Source organism: Fukomys damarensis, unplaced genomic scaffold (assembly GCF_012274545.1).
Source record: "Fukomys damarensis isolate Sample0158 unplaced genomic scaffold, DMR_v1.0_HiC HiC_scaffold_7, whole genome shotgun sequence".
Taxonomy (NCBI): domain Eukaryota; kingdom Metazoa; phylum Chordata; class Mammalia; order Rodentia; family Bathyergidae; genus Fukomys; species Fukomys damarensis.
The window spans coordinates 30,504,608-30,511,235 of NW_022900919.1; positions in this window are offsets into that span (position 1 = coordinate 30,504,608).

Consider the following 6,628-nt stretch of genomic DNA (forward strand, 5'->3'; position numbering starts at 1 on the left):
TGTTATGTCCATCTGAACCAATCTCCCTTTAATTTTTCTAGATTTGGAGGAATAAAAGCAACTGGCCAAAATGCCCTCTATGCAAAATCTTTGAGACTCAAACTTGTTCCTAGATGGCAGTTTTGTTTTTGTACTTCAACCACGTGGTCCACTTTAGTGACTCCTCTGCCCTTACCTCACTTCATAACCTAGTTCTAACCCCAACACTACTTTTCTCTTCCCACTCACCAGTCCTAAGTCAGACAACACCCCTGCTGAAAAGCAGTCACGACTGAAACTTTCTTAAGTAATCAGGACAACGTATAGTCACCATTACAACTACAGCCAGGTGAGTTGTGGAAACAGTAACATTAAGAACAGTTGAAAAGCAGGTTTTCACAGGAGAAAGCAGCCAACAGGCAAATCACCTGGAATGATGACAAAGGCAGGATTTCCCCTGAGTGAAACAGGATTTCTGACAAGGCAGCAACTGGGCTAGGACCAGGGGTAGAAACTGAGTGTGATGTCTTGCATCATTATATTTGTAGGTCCTGAAAGTGCAACCAAAAAACAAATGAAAACAAAACAAACAAACTCTAGTTCATTGAAAGGAGAAATGTAATTTATCAGAGGGATTTGATACCCCCCCCAAATAGGAAGAAAATCAAACCAGTTAAGTCTCAGAGAGGACAGGAATCATAATGGTTTTGAGATTCTAGATGGAAAAAACCATTTCCTGTGAGATTCATTCCAGTTTTAAATGTACAAGGTCTGATGGACCACCTGTGAGATCTCAACAATACTCTGAAATGGAGGGATAGTAATTTACAAGAGAAAAACTAAAGAAAAACAAGAGACAGCCATTAATTCTCCACTGAATAGGCTGTATTGCTGGGTTTCTTGATTAGACTCTAGGCTCGCCACTCTGTGCTGTTTCTTTCTTCCTCAATGAGAGCCACAGAGAGAAAATTTCTGAGTCATTCTTTCAACAACAACAACAACATTTCCAAGCAGTTTACTGAGTGGCCCTGTGCTCACAAATCAGACATGACCATAGCCAGGCATGGTAGTGTAAGCCTATAATCCCAATAATCAGAAGGCTGAGGCAGGAGGACTGCTGTAAATCTGAGGCCAGTCCAGGCTACACAGTGAGTTCAGGGCCAATCTGAACTACAAAGCAAGATCATTTTTTAAACAAAATGAACAGCAACAACAACAACAAAAAATCAGACATGACCATGGCCACTAAGGTTTAGAAGGAGATGATGGGTGTAGAACTCACCCAAAATAACTGTGTGGGAAAGGTATGTACAGGCACAGAGGGTTCAGCAGAAGAGCAGCCAGGGGGACTCAGAGAATAGAGGCTTGAAGGAAGAACCCCTAAGGAAGTGAGCCTGGGGCATGCCTGAAAAGACAGGGTAGGCAAAGGTTTGGCAGGGGCAGCAGGTCTAGTGTTGGTGGTTTGCAAAATGCTAATCTAAACACAGATGACAACTTAGAGGATCGGCAAAGGCGCCAAACATCTTAAATTGTTAAAAGAAGTAATTTCTCAGATGCTAAGGGCAAAGTAAAGGGAAGCAAGAAATAAGGCTGGAGAGGAGATTACAGGCCAGGCCAGGTGAGGGAAGGACTTCATAGAATATACTGAGGACTTCAGAATAAATTTGTGGGCATGGGTTTGAAGCACATAAGGATAGGGTTTGATTATCATGTTAGAAAGGTCCTTCTGGCTAGGATGTAGGATGTACACAAGGTGGAAGAGAGCCAGATGTGGTGGTACACACCTGAAATCCAAGAACTCTGAGAGGCTGAGACCGGAGGATCACAAGTCTAGCCTGGGAAACTTAGAAAATCAGTGAAATTCTGTTTCAAAATAAAAATTTTTAAAAGGCGGGGGATATAGTTCAGTGGAAAAGTGCTAGGTTCAATCTTCGGTACCACAGAGAAAAAGGAAGGGGTGGAAGACCAGAAGTGGAGACAACAAATAAAATATTATTGCAAAAATCTGGGGGCTAGATGGCCGAGACCATAACTAAGGGAATAGCATGAGGGTGGTGAAGAGGCAACATAGGCATGAGGTTACCCACAAAGACTTAGAGCTGGTTTGTTAGAAATGGTGAGGGACAGGCAGCCACTTTGATTACCCCAGGTTTATGGCTTGGATGAAGAAGAGAACAGTGACACTGCTCTGGAGAATTAGAGTCTTCAGAAAGGAGTAGGCATAAGTCACAGATAGAAAAAAATAAGCTCAGGATTAGATATAGGGTCTTGGGATGTGTGTGAGATGCTCAGAAAGAGCTCTGCCATAGGATGTTGGAGCTTATTGTTCAAGAGATGTGAAAATTAGCATGTGGGAGTGAGAAGAGAAGATGGCTTAGGCTTCAGCATCAGGAGCAGAGAACCAGGAGCCAGTAGCCCAGCCTTGGGAAGAACTGTCAGGTTGGCAGGAAAGTCTAAGAAGCCAGCAGAGGATGAGTGAAATATACCTTAATATGGTTTGAGAAATGTCTGCTGTATTTGAGATTTGAGTCTTAGAGATCTTTTGGTGAAGTTATAGGACCAGAGTTTCAAACAAGGATGACTCCAAGGGTGGATGCTGGGTGTGTTAGGCAGTAGGGAGACGTGAACCTAGGAATCTGCATCCTAAGACACTTCCTCTCCCAAAGGGCACTGTCAGTCCTGGGCTGCCCATGACCTGCTCTCATGAAAATCACCTGGAGCTTGGATGAGGATGGCTATGAAGTCACTCATTCATTCATTATTCATTCATTCACCCATCTGCTTATCATATGGATAGAGTACCTACTACAGAGCAGGTCCCAGGCTATCCACAGACTCAGAAGATGAGTAAGACCCAGTTGCTGTCTTTGAGATGCTCATGATTCATTGGGTAAACATATGTTGATAGGGCATGTTGCCAAGTGATGGAGTCCCTGTGTGCTGTGAAGCTGTTGAGCTAAATTAAAAAAAAAAATCATGGAGAAGCGACACTGACCTAGATGTGGCCAACCAAGAGGCTCTTTGGAGCTGGGCTGTGGGGGGTGTGACATAATCCAATGCTGGTGGAGGTTGTGTCATGCAGAAAAAATGATGATTCTTCACAAATCTAATACTCTCAGCACTCTCTAGAAGCAACTCATGTCTTTCTCTTTCTGTGGTCAACATTACTACAACTCTTGTCTCTCTGGTCCCTTCTCCTTTTTTTCACATAAACAAGTGTACACAGCACTCATTGTGTCTACTCTCTTTTGTGCAACATGCTTGTGGAATTCTTCCATATTGCAGCATACAGCTGCAGACAGTCACGCGGAGATTATTTTTATTTTAGCAAAATGCCAAAGATGTGATCTTGTAAGTAGGTTATGAACATCAGACCTTTCCTTTCTTTCACTGCCCTGGTATATGGGCTTAGCCAATCACCTTGGCCCCTAAACTCTCCTCAAGTTGGAGGGGATGGGGCTGGCCACAACACCTTCCTCAAAATTCATTAGTTGTTTCTCAAATTGCTCACAGAATGTTCTTTTAAATACAGGTTTTATTGTATGTCTGTGCAGATGTGCATGTATTCGTGTGTGTGTGTGTGTGTGTGTGTGTGTGTGTGTGTGTGTGTCTGCATGCTGACAGAGAGAGGGAAAAGGAACTGTGTAGGGTTTCCTCCAGTCTATCCCCAGTTTTGGGGTTATGAGCAATGTGGCTATCTGGCTGCTCCAGCCAGAGACAAGGCAGCTTGGAGAAGGAGCAGCTGTTGGAGCCTCCAGGCCCCAGCTGTGATGGACAGAGGGGGAAGGAGAGGGGTGGAGTGGCAGGATGTGAATGGCGATGGAGCTGAGTGTGGGCTGGCCCAGTAATACAGGGACCACCTTCAGAGGCGACCTAAGTCATTACTGTCATTCTAACTGCCACTCTCTCTAGTGCTCAGGAAACTTGCAAATCCCAGAGCAATCCATTCCCCATTTCTTCTGGAAGAAAAATGAGAACTCATATACCAGGAGGAATAAGTAATTTCTGCCTGTCTTCTTAAAAAATACATCAAGACCCTGATGAGAACAGGTTTTCAAATCAAGGCCTTCACTGAGCAGTCGGCAGTTTCTGCTGCTAAGTCTGTGCTGCCTGACAGCTCCCCATAAAATTCCTGAAGGAAGAGGTTATATTACTAATAAAACCTACCCTTCAAGTCCCTCTGGGCTGGGCCTTGTCTTAGGAGTGCTTTCTTCTTTCCCTGGCCTGTTCAAAGGTTAGTAAGCTCACATTTTCAAGACAGCTATAAATGTAAAGGGGAGCTGGCTCTTCTCCCTCTCCATTGAGAATGAAGATTTATTCTTTCTTAAATTGACAGCAGAAATATTTTGAGACCAGTCTGCCATTTGAAAAGACACAAATGTAAATTTTGCAGGACTCGGAGACCTATATAAAGTAGTAAGCTGGGGGCCTTAGAAGATGACCTCTCATTGCCTTTACAATATACATTGACTTTTCCACTTTTCAGTCTAAGGGCATCCAGCGATCAAATCTAATCTCTCTCTCTCTCTCTCTCTTTCTCTCTCTCTCTCTCTCTCTCTCCCCCCCTTCTCTCTCCTAGTCTGTGACAGTCTTAGTGTGTTGTATGTTGGTGGAGTAGCCTCCAACTTCAAAACCCTCCAGGAGCCTGAGAATACTGATTGTGTCTTAGAACATCAAGCTACTTAAAGACAGAACTAACAGAATCTGGACAGTTTCAAACACCATCATCTTTTTTCCCTGCTAAACTGAAATTTTCTTTCTCAGTTTACTCCTCTGCAGCTCCTTGGTAAGAGTTCTCTGCTAATCCCACCTCATCTAACTGTGACCACTTGTCACTTACCATCTCATCTATTGTCTGAGAATACTTTCCGGCTCATGTCAAGACTTAGCTCAAGGTAAGTATGGCACTGTAAACATATGAGATCATTAATGGCAGCTGATAGTTAATGTGGATTGGTAATTCTAACTAGTTATTCTGTCCCAAGAATATATGCATTCAACAGGGTCAGAAGCATGCCTGCCCACACTCTGAGTGGACTTCCACACTCTTTGTACTTTCCTTTTCAGCATATGTTCATTAGTGAAGTAAGGTGTGGCCACATGACCTGTTTTGGCCAATAAAATGTAAATGGAAGTGACGTGTCACTTCCAGTGGAAGCTTTAAGATATTTATTATATTGTTTTCCCCAGTTCAGCAGTTCAAAGTACATTCATCTCTCTCTGAAGATTCTGCATAGTATACAAATTCAACCAACAACACTTCAAAAATATTTTTTAAATGGTGTCTGTACTAAACATGCACAGATTTCTTCCTTTATCATCGTTATTCCCTAAACATTACAGTATAAGAAGTGTTTACATAGTGTTTACATTGTACTAGACATTATAAGTAATCTAAAGATAATTTCAGAGGATGTGTGTAGGTTGCCCATGCCCCTGCTGAAACATCTTAGACCTGCACAGGAGTGAAAAATAAATTTTGTTGGATTATACCATTGAAATTCGGACTTTTATTACTGCAGCCAAACCTAGCATTCTCAATATGGAAAATATGCCCTAGGTAGTCATGAAAGATCATATGCTCAATAGCACTGGACATTGAAAGAACACAGTCTATGTCACTGAGCCTTACAAGTCTACTACCATCATGGGCCATGCTACAGTCTTAGGCAAACAGGGTGTACCAGCACTTCTTGGTTATACTGACTGGGAGCACTTGTTGACTTGAAGCACATAGGACAGCCCAAAAGCAAACCCAGGCCACCAGATTTATGTTTTATTCCTCTTCAGGACCAGATACTTCCAAGCCAATGTGCCAAGGTAGGCCTGTTGGTTCAACACTGTGACGGTTATTTTAGGTGCCAACTTTACTGGATTGGGGAAAGTCTAGATGGCTGGTGGAGTATAGTTTCTGGATGTCTGTAGGGAGACTGGCATGTGAGTTGATGGGCTGAGGGAAGATCTGCCTTATGCATGAGTGGGGGCACTTTCTGAACTTCTGGAAGCCCAGATAGAAAAAGAGAAGGAAAAGAAGCAAAAGTGAAAACTCTCCTTTCCATTCCTGGCCTCCAGGATATGATGCCTTCTCCTTCTCTTCTGGCAAGACAGAACTCCAGTTTCTTTAGCCTTTGAACTCTGAGAATCACACCAGGGCCCCTTAAGGGCTCTCACCACTGGTTGGAGTATGCACTAAGGGGTTCCCTAGTTCCAGAGATTCCTTACTTGGACAGAGCTATGTTATCTCTGTGCTTTCTCTGGTTCTTCATTTGTAGATGGCCTAGCCTAGGATTTCTTAGTGGTCGTGATTGTGTGAGCCAATTCCTGTAGTAAGCAACCTCTCATATATCCTATTGGTTTTTGTCCCTCTGGAAAACTGACTCATACAGACTTAAATCATGATAATATAGTCTAGGGTATGTGCAGATTTTTGGACTGTGATTGGTGTTCCTTTGCCCTAATTTTCCTTTTCCTTCTATGGGTTAAAAATTAACATTAGATTCTTTTCCTGTAAAATATAATTATAAACATATCTTTGCAGGCAGTATTATAGGGACAGCTAAATTGTCCTGTACATTCTGAGTCCTCAAGTTACACATTGTAAATTCAGTCCTATTCCAGAATTTTTTTTTTTTTTTTTTTTTTTTTTTTT